The sequence below is a fragment of the Lissotriton vulgaris genome, chromosome 4_1 (assembly GCF_964263255.1).
Source record: "Lissotriton vulgaris chromosome 4_1, aLisVul1.2, whole genome shotgun sequence".
In the NCBI taxonomy this organism is placed as follows: domain Eukaryota; kingdom Metazoa; phylum Chordata; class Amphibia; order Caudata; family Salamandridae; genus Lissotriton; species Lissotriton vulgaris.
The window spans coordinates 466,142,485-466,161,143 of record NC_141691.1 but is presented as its reverse complement, the minus strand read 5'-3'; positions in this window follow the sequence as shown (position 1 = coordinate 466,161,143).

The window sequence follows — 18,659 nt, the reverse complement described above, 5'->3', positions numbered from 1 at the left end:
TGGGCACTACGTGTAATCTAGCACTTGAAACCTTACACCCAAAAATAATTCAAAACAACGTACCTTGCTTCCTTCTCACAAAACTTCAAAGCAATTCCAAACACTCGATGTATCCAATATTAAAATAATATAAAATACAAAGAACCTACTATCAGTTCCAGTGATGTCACTAAAAACGGATAGCAACAGAAAGTGCTAAAAGAACCAGAAAAAGATATATGTGTTCTGTGTCCTTAGCCGACTCCAAACAAATTTGAGGCCTCTCTTCTTAAAAATAATAATAACAAAGTATCTGAACGTTAGATGTAAAACAATCATGAACAATTCAGACAAAAAGCAAAGGCGACAAACAGGTCGGTTCCACAACAGATATACTTACTTCATTTACTTCAATCCAGTAATTTGTCCAACAGCACTGTTTGACCAGGCCAGGACTTCGTCTGCACGCCTGAACTAAATAAATTTGGCAAAGTGCAAGGATATAGAGTCATGTGCACTGGCAGCTCAGAAGGATCTGCCAACTTAGTGTTATCAAAACTAGTGTAACAACTAATCAAGTGCAACCAACAACCAGACCAAGCTCACTCTTAACTAAGAAACGTAATATATAGTAAATGCTTCTTCATGTACAATATTATTATAAAACAGTTGATGTCACTCATGAACAAAACAGAAGTGGCAGCCATTTTGAAATGGGAACCCCAGTACTATTATTACATCCCTCAAATAAACCATTAGGAAAATTGAAGCATCCTGGTCAACCTTTGGTGAATTATTCAGAACACCATAAAACATCAGCACCTGGTAGGTAACAGAGCCAAACAACCAAAGTTCAAGAACAATACACACAACACGGACTACAGGTTTCAAATTAGGCAACATTAAACCCTCAATGGCAATCATCTATGGTATGAAAAAAGACGCCAAAAGACGGTAAACAGACATAAAACAGTTAATTTAGTTAACCTTGGGTACAGTACATTCACCAAGTCTTATAACGACTCTTCAACAATGACACACTCCAAACATGTGACAGGGTGGCTAGTCTCTGCCATTCAACATATTGATTAAGTCATTTCTCCACAGTTTTAGCTAACCAGATCCACTCTTTTATTGTGAGCATTGAGCAGGTGGTCTACATTACGTCTACTCCTAGAGCATTTGACCACCTCAAATTCAAAACATTTTGTTTCATTCGGAGCTTGAGCCATATTCATATAGTGTTCAACCAAAGGTGAAGTAGCTACTTTATAACATATAAGTGACTGATATTGAATTATAGATTTTTTTAAGTCTTGTGTTGTTTTAACTATATAGTACAGTAAGCAAGGGAATTCATTGCAATAAATTACAATTTTTGAATACCAGTTTGAATGATGTTTCAAAACCCACACTTTCACTATCATTTTGAGTACACGTTTTTACTACAGATGTAGTAGCACAAGCTGTATATTGGCCACAAGGATAACAACCCACTAAGGGTGCCAAGCCTCAAAGGTGTTGTATGGAATTGTTTTCACAATTGTTGTAAGCCCTGACCAGTTGATCTCTCAGATTTTTACCCTATTTGAACATGAATTATGGCTTATCCCACAGTGTATCACCATTCTGTAGCAAATGCCAAATGTTTAATATGGTCTTTTGTATCCTATGGGATTCTGTTCAAAAAGTTATTACACAAGTCAGTCTTTTTTTGATCAGATCATTGATGCTCTTTTACTTTTACCAAGGCATCACGGTGGTAGTACCCAGCTCATTTTAGGGAACGTTTTACAAGAGGATATGGATAACCCCTCATAACGAATTTGGGCTGGAGGATTTTGGCCTCCCTGAAATAATCTTCCCTTTTGGTACAGTTGCTTTTATTCCTCAAAAACCGTCAGAAAGGGAGATTGTCCCCAAAGTTTAGTGGATGATTGCATTTATATTTCAAAAGTGGGTTCCTAGCCATAGGTTTTGTGTGGAAGCTTATTGCGAACAATCCTGAATCATTCCAAATGTTTAGATCTCAAAAACCTATGGACTGATTATGATAGTCAACAGTAAATTGTAAGTTATCCTGTCTATTAGGCCAAATATGGAAATCTATAAGTTCATCCACTGAACCATGCCAAATCAACAAGCCTTCATCAATATATATCAGTCATTTTGTCACATTAAGCATAAACATAAATATGAAAATAACCTTGTTTGCAAATGAGGCAATATACAAATTGGCTATGTCTGGGGGAAAAAATGCCCCATCACCATTCCTTTAATCTTATCAAAAAATTCCCTATTGAAGATGAAATAATTCTGTTCTAGGGGAATTCTTGCACAGTGAGTAATGAAATCAGTATGTACCTTGTGTGGCTGGGATCTCACTTTAAAGCATTTTCAATTACTGATAATGCTTTGTCTAAGGGAATAGTTGTGTAAAGACTTTCAATGTCCATTGTTACAAGAATATCTGTTTGTACATCAAATTCCATCCCCTCTATTTGCGTAATCACAGCCAAGCTGTCTCCACCATATGATTTAGTGAGGGGAACAAAGGGTTTGATAAAAAAAAGTCCTGCAACTATATGTCTATCAGGAGGAATGATGATAGTGTTGTGGTAGAACAATCACACTCCTGATTCAAATGGAGGGTCGGAATTTGTTTGAGAGGTCGGTAGGTGCTATTTGGTAGTCCTTTGAGGGCTAAAGGCACAGTCAATGCGTTATAGACGTCAGGGATAGCGCTATATAACGCATATCAGGATGAATGCTCATCATCTTTGTGAATTGTTTAGCAGCGTATAAAATGCCATATTGGTAAAATACTTTTTATAAAGATAGTCAAACTCTTTTTGGCTAAGCCATGGGCCATCTTGGCCCAAGGCAGTGAGACTAGCAATTTCATTCTAATCATTCCTGTTGGATCTTTTGATAATCTCAAATAATGTATTGAATTATGTAATTGTCTTAATTCTTCAGTGTCGTAGTCAGTTTTATTTTGGACAATTATACTTCCCCCTTTGTCAGCAGGTTTGATTATAATATCCTTACGACTAGCTAAGGAGATGAAAGTATCATTCTAAACTGAATAGAAAATAAACTTTACATAATTACGCTCTTGAAATATCAGCTCCACCTCAGTCAAAATAAAATTTTCAAAAGTTAGCAGTTCTTTAGGCATTACATTAGTAGCTGGAAAAAAAGTATAAGGACAACTTATACCAGTAGTGTTTCTATTCGCATTTCTTGAACTTTTTCCCAAAACATATTTCAATAGTAATGTTCTAAAGAAAGCATTTTTAGAATTGTGATTGAGAATTCTAACTTTACCATTCGAGAGCACTTTTACTTCCAATTCTTTATTTAATTCAAACTCAACATGTTCACCTGCTCCCAGCTAGACGTTACACCTTATTAAATGTAATATGGCAGCTTCAATGTTACTCTATAGGAGAGGAAGGCCTTGCAGTACGGAAAAATGAATGCAAGCGCTTATCACTACCACTGGTTAGCAGTGGTAACGTCTACAGAGTCCCAGGGCCAGCAAAAACAAGATCAGCAAAATGGCTGACAGAGTGTATTATGTGTTAACTTCCTCTTCAAAGCAGCAAACCTTATTGGACACTACAGGCTATATCTCAAAATCATTTTAACATCATAAAGCATACAATGATTGAGTCAATTATAGAGAGACATACTCACAATGTAGGTTTCAAGAACAGAGATCAATAAGAAAAAGACAGTTTTTTTTCATGGGTTAAATCTTACTTTTTTATATTATCAGTGCCTATTGAGCATCCCCGCCCAGCCTGTCTACACAGTTAAAAGAGCAAAGGCAAGCCAAACAAAGGCTGAGATGTGGTATATTAGTCCATGATATTCTGCTCAGAATAATAGGACTGGACAGCTTTTTGGCAAAATTAACCGTCTCTATGCGTCAGTAAATGATTTCAAACAATAAGCAAGACTCTCCCACCTCGTACAGAAAAGTCACAATCAATAACCATAACAACAGACCAGTAATAGCTTGCGCTACCAGTATGATTCTTGTGTTCTTCAAAGATATGTTCACTTATCTAGTCTATATAAGAACACATAGCAACATATACCCAATTGCTGAAAAAGCTACTAAATGTGCAGTCTTTTCTTCACTACCATTATGCTAAAAAGAAATCTGCATGCAAATAAATCTACATCCTGCTCCATCCATACACTCACTAAAGACTCAGCATTGCAATAACGAGAAACCCCATAAAAACTCCTTAAAGTCTTACTCTTCCAAGATCGCCAATGCTCGGAGCTAAAACTCAAGCAACTACTTATATACAAACAAAATCACTCATGTTAGAGATTAAGGGGCATATTACCAAGCAATAGCGATAATTATCGCTATTGTTTGGTTAGCGTGAAAAAATTATTGCCGAGCTGCGGCGATTTTTTATCGCAGATAAACCTTGGTATTACCAAGGTTTATCGTAAATGCGATATAAATCGGCCGCAATGCATGATTATCGCTGAAAAGTCAGCAATATTCATGCATTAGCAAGCTAATGCTCTTAGTCATGTGATCCACCTCCCATTGGATAACATGGCTAAGAACTGCTCAGGGCAGGTGTTTTGGAGATATTCACGCTTAGCGCGAATATCTCCAAAAGTTGTTAATAGGAGATAGCGATGTTAGCGACTGTTTCCAGTCGCTAACATCTTGGCATGCCCACTTTGCATGTCATTAGTGATAAATATCACTGACATGCAAAGTGGGGCTCTAGATGGTCGCTATCTCCTACTAGCTGTCGCTAGCTAACTGGTGTTAGCGACAGCTAGGTAATAGGGAGATAATTTTATCTCTGCTTTCTTGGCTTTTAAAGCCAAAAAAGGGGAGATAAACCCCCTTGGTAATATGCCCCTAAGTTAGTCAAAATTACACCTAAACTATGTTAATATCCCATACCCCGAGATTATCACCATCAGGAGATTCACTGGCCTAAACTCAAAGAGAATTCTTATTTTTCCACCAAAAGAACATGCCTCTCTCCCAACCAAAATATTCCAGTTACCATATACATACATCTAGTTATTTGCATTTAGACACAGTACCACCTACAAATCCCTCCCTAACTTGAAATAATTCACTGAAGGTGTTCTAAATGAATCCCCAAGGAGTATTATTAATCTTATAAAACCACCAAATTCATGTAAAACATTTAATTTATGCTCACAATCTCAAAGAAAACAGACCCATCTTGTGGACCCGAAACCACATGTTCACCTCAGGCTAACCAATACCCTCTTAGCTCAAAAATATAATATTGACATACATTGTTGCACTATTGACAGTGATTTTCAAATGGACTCCCTAACTGAAACATGGATGAATGATTTTCCACAATATTTGCTAATGCCATTAGTCCAGGATTCAAAATAATAACAAAAAAGAGGACAAAATAAAAGTGAGGGTACTGTGTTTTTGTATAAATCTCACCTGTACAGAAGAACCCACAATAACCTATGCCTTACTAAAATATGTGGTTGCATAATGCACATTAAGTTTAAACTTTTATCAAGGAATTCACCACCAGAACTTCTGTTTATAATTTATTTCAAACGTCTGGAAGAAATTATTAACCAGCCTTACCAACACTAATAGCTGACCACACTCTACACATAACATTTCCATATTGGGTTGGATGTTTCTATACTCTTACCCAGAACAGTCAATTTATTTCTATGTTTCCTAAGCTTTTTTTTATCAATCACATCACATACAAATGGTAAGCAAAATTAATCTATGCTGCACAATCTACTATTACGTTTCAGACATCTCTAGAAGGGACATTATTTCATAATATAACCACCATATTGAACTAGCTGGCACCACAAAAATGAGAAAACCCCAGTAGTCTCTTGAACAATCCAAAAATTATACCATCTATAAGAGCTACTGGAACATAGACCCAGGCTGATGTCTAAAGCTGGACCCGCATTGCATCACCATGAGGAAATTTCAGTGAGCATCCTTCCCTGTGATCCCTTAATGCCCCTCAAAATCCGTTTTTTTTTTACTGAGAGGGATAATATTCCCTGGAACAGGCCTTAGATTACTTCCCATGCCATAATCAAAAAAGGTACAAAGTGTTGCCTATCTCGTGTTACTCAGTTGTAATGGCCAGTACATACCTAATTTACAGTTTCTGTTCATTTCCTTCAATGTACGTCATTATATGCAAAGTTATGCTATGTTATGTTATTGAGCTCTATACAGCACACAGCTATTTGAAGGGTCTTCCGGTGTTAAATACAAGCATAAAGACACCAGCAGTGATTGACCTATGAAGGTTGTCGAAAGAGCCATGTCATTATTTTTTCTTAATGGTAGGGAGGCCATTTGTAGTACATAACTCTGAAGGGAGTTTATTCCATGTAACTGCCCTAAGATAGGAGAAGGTTCTGCGGCCTGATCTGAGCTGACAAATTTTGGGCACTCTAGCCAAATGTTCGAAAAAGAAACGTAAGGGGATGGAAGGTAGCTAGTCACGACTCCTCTCTCTCAGATATCCGACACCCGGGCAATAGAAAGCTTTATTGACAAGTTTTTTAACAGAAACCTTTATCTTGTGGCAATTTATACTGAGTATCCTGACCACACCATCTGCAACAGCTTACAACTTAAGTAACTATTGTAAAGATGACGCTTGAAGCAGGAAAATGTAAGAACAGTCTTAATTCTGTCACCCACTCTCCAAGACTGCTTGGGGGATGCCAACATTCCAAGGCAAGCTCTGGTGGGATATACCAACAGGGGGAGGGTAAAAGGGATAAAAGGAATGTACCACTTGAATGTGTAACAGGAAGGAAGATTACAACACATCTCCCTTTGCTAATGTAAGGGAAGAACAGGTGAAGTCAGGAAAGAGACATAGTGATAGCAGCATACAACCTGGAAAACCTGTAACCAATGATAGAGGAATAGGGAGGGGAAGAGAATAGGGCATCCACCACTGGCAAAATACTGTGACGTATAGAACAACACAAGTTTAAACAGGATAGCAAATGTTCGTAGGTCACCACTGTACAATTTACATCTCAAAAAACTACCTAAAGCTGACCTGAAAATAAACTAAAAAACATATCCTATACATTCCACAGCATTGCAAACCCACCCTGCAAAAAATGTAAAGGCAGATGCAAAATCTAATTATCAGTACTCAGACAAACTTGATCTACCTTATTGGGGTAAAGGTTATTCCTAGCTCTTTTAAATGGTGCAAGCCTAATGGGTTTGACCCCTCATTTACAATATAAACCATACCACTGGTGGACCATCCTCTGAATTCTATATCCATCTCTACCAGGCCCAGCAGGTGTATGGGTTCTCCAGCATAACTAGTAGGCGATACATCAGGTTTTACCACATTAAGTCTGGAAATACTAAATAGATCATCCATCTCATATTGATTAATCATCGTAAATGGAGAACAAGAATCCGCATAAACGACCAAAGGTTTTTAGTTCAAGAAAATGGTACATTCCAGATACAGATGTTGCATAGTATCACTCTCAAATGTCTTCACATCCACATTTTTCACTTGAAATACGTACCGAGGAGAGTGTTCCTCTCCGTTGCTAACAAGTTTTACCTGGTTGTTCTCCCCCTCTCTGCACACTCTTGCAAAGCGTCCCTTCCTATTACATTTCATACATGTTGCATTGCGGGCCGTGCAATGAACATTTTTAGCAAGGTAGTTACTGCTGCCACACCTAAAACACTTTAACCCTTCGGTAACACTCATAGGTTTTTTTGTCTTGATTTCTCTTGCTTTGACTTTCAAAATCTCACTGTCATTGTTTTCATCCTGATACCCTTTAGCATTAACTACACTACAGACCGGTTCTTTGGGTGGAGTCTTTTCTAAAATGCACTTAGCTGTATGTTCAATAGACTGTGCCATACTGATAGCTTCTCTCAAGGACGTGTTTTTGGATAAGAGTTTCTCTCTAATGCGGGTATTGAGGGTACACCTTACTAACTGATCCCTGATGAGGGAGTCGTTCAGTTCCCCAAACTCACATAATTGAGTTAGACCTCTGAGAGCCGCAATGTAATTGCTAACCGACTCTTGTTTACCCTGCACTCGAGTAAAGAACTTGTGTCTTTCTAGGACGACGTTTACTTTGTCACCAAAGTGACTTTCCAACTTTTGAAAACATCCAAATCAACTTCATCATCTTCTAGCTCAGGATCAGGTAGGGTATTGTATATCTTTCTACCTTGGACCCCAAGGTTGTGCAACAGGACATGTTGTTTTCAAAGAGCAGAGAACTTTTTCCCCCCAATTGCAATAAGGGAGGAATCGAACAGGTTAATCCAATCCTTCCAATGGATTTCAGGATCCCCAATTTCATTTAAAAAGGAGGGAGGTTGACTCATGGACAAAGCAGCCATGGCGGGAGGTGGGGAAAATTCACTAAAATCAAGAACAGAGAGAATGGTACAATGTACGTGCTCACTATATAAGTTTACATGGAGGTACAGTGGCACCCAATGGCTAGTGGTCCTACCACGTTTAATACATCCAGCAGGTAAGGGGTGGAAGGGGTATAAGTACACTTAACTGAGGGGGGCGCACTTAATATGAACACCATAAAGTACTCTATTGACATACCAACAGTACAAAACTGAATATATATACAGTACTAAGGGTACATGTAAATACTATCACAGGTTATACAGTATCACTGAAGGTATGAACTATGATGTACCAAAAGGTCAAAACACCTCAATAATAAACAACAACACAATCAGAGCATGGTATCCTGAAAAACTGAGAGGAAAACACGGAGAACAGAAGTAGGCAATTTCCCAGGGATGTAGGGGTCTCTGTAAGGAAACTACAAGTTGATTGTCTTAAAGTAGAATGTTTACAGGTCCCTATATAGAATGGATTTATACTCCGGCAATACCGCATATAGATGAAGATATAAATGGTGTGTGAATCACCGTGAAGAATGTAGTGACTCATTGGCAAGAACAGTTGCTCAAAAGTGGACAGAGTTGCTTGAATAAGTAATAACGTCCATAAAATGTTAGTATGGTGTGTGTATCACCGTTGAGACACACACTCAAAAATAATGGTATAAAGAATTTCCTTGCAGACCACTTTTCCGTGGCCCCTAAAATGTTCCAATAATGAAAAGTATATGTTACTTCAGAACGACGAGAAAGAAAAACAAAAAGTCTTACTTGGGTCCTTTGAGTGTAAATTGACACAAGAGATATGAAGACAGCTTCTCTGTCAAACCGAAGGAACTCCCTGAAGAGGCGGCCCTGAGGAGCTGGAGCGCCGGTTGAGCCTCAGAGCAATGGATTACTTCTGGAGGTAGAAGACTCGAGAGGGCAGCAAAAGAGAGAACACACAGGCTGCCACGCAGACTTGCACTTCACATAACGCGGAAATACCGGAACATGCGGCTGGGGCGTAAATATCCGCGTCAGTCAGGGTGAACAACCGGGGCCACACCAGTGCGCCGGAAACCCTTCTGAGGCAACTAGAGATAACCTTGCCTTCCCCATGGGCACAACAGCGGGAAAACGAGCGTGGGCGGGATACATTGGACCTTTTGTGAGGAGAACCATAAAAGGAAACTGCGGGCCCCACAGACACCTACTTCTTAATTGTAGGATGACAGGAGCCGCGCAGCTGCTGACAGGATTCAAGGCTACCCGAACCATCAAGGAGGGGCAGGTACGTGGCAAAGGAGTATCCGATGACAGAATATCTCTTCTCAAGCTTGCACACGCGAACACGAGGAATAATTCACTAGCAGCAGGGCAGCCACTGACAAGGCATTTGCCTCACAGGAACCTCGCCAAGGGTCAATCACACAGCGTAAAACACAGGGTCCAGCACAGGCAGGGATGTAGCATCAGATGGCATGATCTGTGTTGTAGAAACCATCGATCCACAGCCATACTTAAGCTTCCCTTGAGTAGCTGAAGTTAGAACCAGCGTTCTCCACCAGGAACCTCACCATCTGCAGGAAACAGCAAGAGTATCACCGAAGTACTGGTCACCAGGGACTATTCATCTGTCATCTCATCGACATCAGAAGGTAATCTTCTTCACATAGTACATCACCTTGAACCCGAAGCAAATGTAGAGAGTACTGAAAGGGGAGGTGACAGCATGGCCCCCTGCGCCGGTTTTGTTGCCAGTGTTGTAAAGATGACGCTTGAAGCAGGAAAAGGTAAGAACAGTCTTTATTCTGTCACCCACTCTCCAAGACTGCCTGAGGGATGCCAACATTCCAAGGCAAGCTCTGGTGGGACATACCAACAGGGGGAGGGTAAAAGGGGGAAAAAGGAATATACCACCTGAATGTGTAACAGGAAGGAAGATTACAACAGTAATATTTCTACCACCAAGTGTTCCTTCCTCTCTTTACTAACAAACTATCTTTTAGTTTTTCCATGCTATGTTTACCCTTAAAAGGTTGTTCCCGTCCTTTCGGCAACCTCCTGTCAAACAGTGGTGCAAGCAATCATCCACTATTGAAAGTCGATACACCTATGTCTCTTCTGCTATCTCATTCAATCCATTCATCATATCCAAAGTCTATGTGGTCAGTTTGGTCGCTGCTCCTTCTCCATTTCAGCTGTGAGTACACACATCCAGGACATCTTTCTGGGAAGATTTGTCTTTTTAATAACCATCTTGCTTTCCAGTAAGCTATATGCTTGCTGTCGGACTTGGCCCTCTCTGTAGAGTCACACCCAAACGTTTTGCCTTCACTCTTCCTATATTTTCTGGTCTAGTTTTTGTTGGCACTAGACTCTGTGCACTTTACCATTTCTAGAGTGCATGTGCTCTCACCTTTAAACATGGTATTATTGGCCTATACACAACATGCACTTTTTATGTACTTATAAGTCGCTAGTAAAGTGGGATCATGTCTACACAATGCCTGTAAAAAATTAATGCTACTAGTAGGTCTGCAGCACTGATTGTGTCACCCATTTAAGTAGCTCTTCTAAACATGAATTAAGCCTGCCATTGCTGCCTGTGTGTGTAGTTGTAAAGTGTAATTTTGACCTGGAAAAATAAACCATTTGCCAAGCCAAATCTTCCTTTTTTTATATATATATAACGTACTCCTAGTGAAGGCACTAAACTTCCAATAGGGAAGGGTGCAGAGTATTTAAAAAGGTTGGACAAGGACTTTTAAGTTTAAATGTCCTGGTATTGAAAAACATTTAAATGTGTTTTTCACTATTGCAAGGGCTACATTTCCCATAGGATAACATTGGGTTACCTTATAACATTTAATCAGTGATACAATTGGGATTAGGTAGACAGATAGAGTTTGGCTTCTAAAGAACTGTAATTAAAAGCCCTCTATAGTGGTAAAGTCAGATGTTTCATTCTAATCCTGAAAAATACCCTTTTAGAAAGTTGGCATTATCTTGTCCTAACCATTTGGTGATTGCAGACAGTCCCTGTGTTAGATGACTAGGTGAAACTGGCAGTTGGTCCTTGTGTATGGCTCCCAGACAGTGAGAGAAAGGTAAGATAGGTGTTGGCAGAATGGATAATCTCTGCCTTAATGAGGGGGAGGAGCCGTCACCTACCAAACTTGCACATCACTCAGGGTCTGCCTGAGCACCCTCACAAAGTGTTTGACCCTACTCTATTGTGACCCCAGAGAATCTGGTACCAGGGCAGGGAGGCAGGAAATTCCAAACACTTCTGGGGGTGGTAATCTCCAGAATCTTCTCCTACTTCAAAATGTGCACCAGGTATTAATATTGACCTCAGACACCAAAACTACAGTACACATCTGGACCTGTGGATGACTTAGAAAAGGGACTGCTGTGCTGCTCAGCTGCAGAGCAACAAATTGCAGACCAGAAATTCTGCACCGAAGGTGCAGCACTACGGATTGCCTCACCTGACTACATCGGCACTGCTGTGTGGTTCATGTCTGGCAAAGGACTTTGCACCACCACCCACAGCCTTCCACTGCTAAATTCAACATGAATGCATTTCTTCACATTGCAAGCCACTCGCCGACGGCATCCTCAATGATGCAGGACTCCGCCTCCCAAGCCTCGCAGCTTCCTCAGAACTAGCTGGCATGCAATGCATCTCAACCCAGCACTTCGATGAACAAGCCCCTTATCAATGGCCTCATTGACGTTGATGCAGGGCCTCACAGCACAGCTTCACTGCTCCTAGGAAACTCCGCTTTGTGACACATTCTCGACACGGGACTCCGCAAAACACTGTGAACCCAGGAATTAAGGTACTTTTGTTCAGTGGGACTAACTTGGTCTGTGTAGCTGGCTTTCCCTTTTTGGTGCTATTCATACTTAAATCTTTAAAACCACACATTTGCAGCTGTGTTTTCACTTTATTGCTGTTTAAAGTGATTCATAAATACTCTATACATTGACTCTAAATTAAGCCTGTTTGTTTTTGTGCCAATCTTCCAGAGGGTTAAGCACCGGTTAATATGAAGTTGCTTGTGACTTCACCCTGACACGGATTGTGGTTGCTGCTTGAGTGGAATTTTACCTCCCTCAACAAGTAACCCAATTTCTTAACCTTGCCTTGTTACCTTTAGTTTGTATTCCATAATATTAGGTCATCATTTTAAAGTTACAGAGTGCTATACAAACATTATAAAAAAGGTACTTACATGAAGTCATTTTCTGTTTAATTGGATATTAGTGATGCAAGTGAGCAAAACATGGAACACATTTAGACTAATCCATTTTTAAAAGGAAATGTGGTGCTGCCGATAGTGGTTATTTTGAGACAAAAAATCTGTGACCTTGAATCATAAAATAAATTAGATACCAAGTAATTTTTCTATAATGTTTGAGCCCGATTTCCAATTTCTTTCATACATTTGGATTTTGTTTAATAATTTCAAATTATTCAACTACATTGACTAGGCCCCTTTAAAATACTTTGTCTTATCTGTATTGCTGTCCTCGTTGGTTGATGCACTTATACCATTAGCATTTTCTCAGAAGAAAGATTAGCTTCTTGAGCCAACAGAACTGCTATACCCACAGATGTCTGAATTCCTGAATTAAGCTTGATTAAAGGTCAGACTCTTATGGCCTTTATGGGAGCTCATTCACAGCACATATTAAAACAGTTGCATACGTTTCTTATTTCCAACAACACACGGTTTCTTGAATTGTGATTGGACACAAACATGCTAGCAATAATTTAACACTACATTTAAGAGTTTCAATAAAGGAAATTATTTGGCTCTATGTTTGCACAGAATAAACTAGTGGTTATTCTGACTAAGCATTGCTTTTTAGCAGATGGAAAAGGTATTAAACAAATGTAGCCCTATCCATATTCGCTTTTTGATGGTTGAATATATTGTACAAAAAGATTGCTCTATTATGGAGATTTTATGTTAATCTTCATGGTTAGAAACCCAGAATTACGTTGGTGCAATGACCAGTATTCTTTAAGACAGCATATGATTTTTAAAAACGTTAGTTTCTTGTGATAGGGATTAAACGTATAAATATTTGCTTCCGATTGATGGTATATCTGCTTTGCTGAGCCGCCTCAATCAACCAATTAAGATATTTTTCATTATTTAAATCACCTTTTATTTTATTTCCATAAATATGTTTCAATTATAACTACTTGATTATAACATCATATTTATATGACGTGTCACACTGAACTCTCTTTTTTCTGGTGAGTAAACAACATATTCTCATGTAAGTAATTCTATGCTGGACAGACAAATGACCTTTTTTAAAACATATGTAAATTGTTCAGATGTGAAGGTTCAGCATTCTCCTTATTTTCATAGTTTGTCAGTCAATTAATTCTCCAAGTGAGCATGCCCTAATTCCATGTAACATAGGCTTTAGCTCTTTTTGAAAAATGAAAACCCAAAAGTCTGGTAGCATATTAAAACATGTCCGCAAATTATATATATCAATAACCATTTAGTGTTTTGAATGAAGTTCAGGACCAAAAATATGTTAACATCCTAAAGACCTAAATAACGTCTCTTAAAGGCAATGTTTCAAGGATAATGCATACAACAGGTATCCTGGAGTGCACGCTAACTACTGTGATGCTTGGGTAATCATTTTACTGGCCGTGTAAATCTGAGTTTTTCTATTTGAAGCTCCTTGTATTCATGAATTTGAAAATTAAGTCTTTGCTTCAATTGTATTTTTGTAAACTCTTAAAATCACATTTGTGTTCCTTTGTTTTTACTGTAAGCTGCACGGGTATGAATTTGTCTGATTATTTTTGTATTCAGTGTAATGTACCCTTGTCTTTCCTGGACCACTGATGGCCAATCTTACAACACTGCACATGTTAATTTCAGAAATATTTGTAAATGTCTATGATGTTTCAAAGAGAAGTCAGTTTGTGATTGCCGGCATATGGATTTCAATGGACTCAAACCGGCATGTGACAGTGAGAAATGGCGCATTGTCATTCACTAAATGCTGAATTTTCTTTAAAGCTGATTCAGTCTCTTGAAGAAATAAGGCTACTTTAAAAAAAAATGTGTCAATCAGTGAATGGCACTGCACTGGGGGTGCATGTAGCGAACCTCTATCTACTTCCCCAATGTATATAGCCATGATTCACAATGTGAATGCTATCTCCAGGTGGCCGGTTTCTACTTGATGAATGCCTTACCCGCCCTTTTCGGAGTCACTAACAGACTTACGATGGGAATCTGCAAATACATGACAATGCACTGATTTATCCCATTACAAATCACAGTGGTGAAGGGAAAGCACTCTCTTTACTTTGCAATTTGTTATGAGTGACAAAATGCATTATGCAAATTGAAAATACATTTTTGACTCACAATGTGCATTTGAGATGTCATCAGTGATGTCATGAGTGATGTCACTGACCATCTCATGAGTGATGTAATATGTGACATCCTCAGCAGTGCATTGCGGGCGAGCGTGTTATAGTTAGCTGAACTAACTATAACGGGGGAATTTCAATGGTTTTGTATGAGTGAAATGTCCAGCTAAATATAACCCCTGAAACCTATGTTTTTTTAAGTGCATTTCAAAGGTTTTTTAAATGCTAGTTTCTAACTATGCCTAAAAGAGGTAGGACATGTGAAGAAAGAAGAAAAAACGCACAGAAAGAAAAAAAAGAAATGCAGAAAGAAGCAACAGAAGACCTCAAAGAGGTAGACAAGTGCAGGAAGAAGGAAAACGTGCGGAAAGACCAAACAGAGGAGCAGAAAGAAGACTTGTTACTAAATCATCCTGTACCCTCAACTTTTGCAGACAGGTACTGGTGGTAACTGAGTCTGACTAACCAGTCCTAGAGCCAGTGCTATGTTAAAAGACACTTAGAATACAGTGAAAACACCTACATACACTAAGGAACAGTATGTAGTGCGGTACCCCTGTGATTACGATGTCCTCCTCTGTAAGACCCTAGTACATAATAGGGCAGGGGGATTAAAACTACCTCTTAAAACACACCACAGGGCGTGATTGCACACTGGGGAAGGGAGGGGTGTGCCTGAGATGACATGTGTGCACACATGCCCTGTGGCCATTTTAAATTGGAGGATAAAGTCCCCTTGAATCCTGAGAGTCCCCAGGGTCAAACTAGCCCACTAGGTACCTCCAGTAAGCGCCGTTGCGAAAGGTGTAAAAAGGGGCATGGCCTGGACAACCTCTCTGCAACGCAGCGCAGTGGCGCTTACTGGAAGTACCTGGTGGACTAATTGGCCCCCAGGGGCCCTCAGGATTGAAGGGGAATTATTTCCCCAACTTAAAATGCGCCACAGGGTGTGTTTGCACAAGTCTCCTCAGGCCCCATCCCCTCCCTACCCCACTGTGTAAACATGCCCTGTGGCCGTTTTAAGTTGGGAGATTAAGTCCCCTTGAATCCTGAGTTTCCTTAGGGTCAAACTAGCCCACTAGGAACCTCCAGTAAGCGTTGTTGCAGAGAGGTGTAAAAAGTGGCCTGGCCTGGACCATCTCTCTGCTAAGCAGCTCAGTGGCGCCTACTGGAAGCACCTGGTGGGCTATTTGGCCCCCAGGGGCCATCAGGATTGAAGGGGAATTATTTCCCCAACTTAAAACACACCACACGGCATGTATGCACACGTCACCTCAGGCCCCGTCCCCTCCCTTCACCACTGTGTAAACGCACCCTGTGGCCGTTTTAAGTTGGGAAATTAAGTCTCCTTGAACCCTGAGGGTCCCTAGGGTCAAACTAGCCCACTAGGTACCTCCAGTAAGCACCACAGAGCTGCGTTGCGGAGAGGTGTAAAAAGGGGCGTTGCCTCTGAACACTTCTCTGCAATGCAGCTCCCTGGTGCATACTGGGGGTACCTGGTGGGCTTTTTGGCCTTCAGTGACCTTCAATATTCAAGGGGAAGTAATTCCCCAACTTACGACTCGCTAGGGGTGCGTTTTCACAATGGTGAAGGAAGGAGGTGGGGCCTGAGATGACATGTCTGCAATCACGCCCAGTTGGGGAATTAATTCCTCTTGTATCCTGAGGGTCCCTGGGGCCAACTAGCCCACCTGGTACCTCCAATATGTGCCAGAGAGCTGCATTGCAGAGAGGTGTTCAGAGTCCATGCTGTAATGGCGAAACGCGTCGGCAGAATGCTATCTGTTATACAATATACAGAATCTAGCATCTTTGAGTGTCCAGAGTTTTTCTTAGAAGGAAGGAAAGTTGTAAATACATATATATCAAGTTGCCAAAGTATCAAGGGCAGGAGCTTCCAGTTACTTTTTTTCGTGGTTCGAAGGGATTTGATTTGCTTTGGCCCCTGCAACAGATGTAAGCATGTTCTGCTGCGAGGAAACACGGTTCGTGATTTCACGTAGGGACCTGCTTACTCAAGCACATTCCCCAGCACCGCAGGACTCACATGTTGCGGTATGGCGTATGGCAGGCCGGGGACTTGGGTTTATTGAGGCGGAGTGTGCACAGTAATGATTTTAACTGCACGCATTTACGACTTTAACTTTACCAGCACTCACCATGAGTTTTAATGTGTCAATATGAAGACACCTCCCGGACAGCCAAGATGGTGCTCTATGGGACTTGCAGTTCGCCGATGTGGGCTGCCATGACCTATCACCAAATTCGGCACAGCTGGGCTTCTACCAATCGGGAGCATGAATGTAAAGTTTAAAGACAGACTTATGCAGTACAACAACGACTAAGGCATATGATTAGAGCAATCCGCTGAAACGCGTCATGCCGACCCTGCTTTTAATAAACAACACATCCCTGGTATTCCTGTTGTGTCCCTCTGATCTCTAATAGGTGCGGAAATTGTCTTGTGGATATTTTGCGTCCTGGCCCCGGGCACGCTTGAGGGACCCACCTGTCAAGTGGTCGGAGCATCAAGGGCAGGAGCTTCCAGCTCTTTTTTACGTGGTTCGAAGGGATTGGATTTGCTTTGGCCCCTGCAACAGATGTCAGTGTGTACTGCTGCAAGGAAACACGGTTCGTGATTTCACAGAGGGAATTGCTTACTCAGACACAATCCCCAGTACCGCAGGACTCGCATGTTGCAGTATGGCGTATGGCAAGCCGGAGACTTGGGTTTAACGAGGCCAACTGTGCACCATAATGATTGTAACTGCACGCATTTATGACCTTAACTTTATTAGCACTCACCATGAGTTTTAATGTGTCAATGTGAAGACACCTCACTGACACCCAAGATGGTGCTCTCTGGGACTTGCAGTTCACCAATGTGGGCTGCCATGACGTATCACCAAATTGCATGAATATAAAGTTTAAAGACGGACCGATGCAGTACAACGAAAATTAAGGCATGTGATTAAGGCAACCTGCCGAAACGCGTCATGCCGACCCTGCTTTTAATAAACAACAGATCCCTGGAATTACTGCTGCGTCCCTATGATTTCTAATAGGTGCGGAAATCATATGGTGGATATATATATATATATATATATATATATATATATATATATTTATTTATTTTTTTCACAGAAAAAAAAATATTATTACTGGGATGTCATACTTTTGCTTAGCTTTCAAATTAGTGAAATTCAGCAGTTATATTTAGCTGGGCTAAGTATAACTCACACCCATGCAAAGCACTGCTTATCACCTTACATATTACATTACTGATGACATCTCAAATGACGTCACTGATGACTTTATCCAGTGACTGTGACTGATTTTAAAAACATTTACGAGTGTTAAATAGATATACAAAGGTATACTGGTTAATCAGTGGGTGAATGAGTGCCTGGTTGGATGATTCAGTGCGCATGCGGCTAACTGTATAAATGAGTGATTAGGTGTCTCAGTAAATGTATGGGTGAGTGACTAGTTGGGTGAATGTCTGTATTTGTCTGTCAGTGGTTTTCTAGGTGGTGGTGTGTGTGTGAGTGGGTATGTGAGTATCTGTATGGGTGAGTGATTGTTTTTCTGAATACCTATGAGGGCCTGAGTATCTGTGTTGGTGGTTAAGGGTGTGTATGACTGCCTTTATGGATGAGTGAGTCAGTGGATCTATGGGTTAGTGAATGTATGTGTGATGGGTTGTATGGGTGAGTGAGTGTGTGTATGGCTGTACCAGTGAATGAGTGCATGTGTCAGTAATATATCAGTGAGTAACTGGGTATATCAAAGGCAGTGTAG